Genomic DNA, 386 nt, shown 5'->3' with positions numbered 1-386 from the left:
TTAATCCAATATGACTGGTACTTTTATTAAAAACAACAGACACACAGAAGACTGAGGCAGATTGGAGTTACGCTGCCGCAAGCCAAATCCTATACAGCTGTTGAATGAGCACATGCCTACCTTATTCATGTGGAGATTCACCAATGAGGGAGATGGAAGCTTGATTTAGATACCCAGGAATTAACAGTATTGCTGGTGCCATCTCTGCCTCCTCCTACTTCAAGTACCATAAAACCTACTTAATATAATTATATGTTGACAGTTTTTCCACCCCAAAATATTACTCATAAAAGCTTGTCAGGTGTAAGGATTAGTTCCAACAATGGCAACAAAATATACATAATTTATTCTCATAGTTCTGGAGGCTAGAAGTCTGAAATCAAGTT

Source organism: Galeopterus variegatus, unplaced genomic scaffold (genome assembly GCF_000696425.1).
Source record: "Galeopterus variegatus unplaced genomic scaffold, G_variegatus-3.0.2 Scaffold3622, whole genome shotgun sequence".
NCBI classification, from domain to species: Eukaryota; Metazoa; Chordata; class Mammalia; order Dermoptera; family Cynocephalidae; genus Galeopterus; species Galeopterus variegatus.
This window is presented reverse-complemented; position numbering follows the sequence as displayed.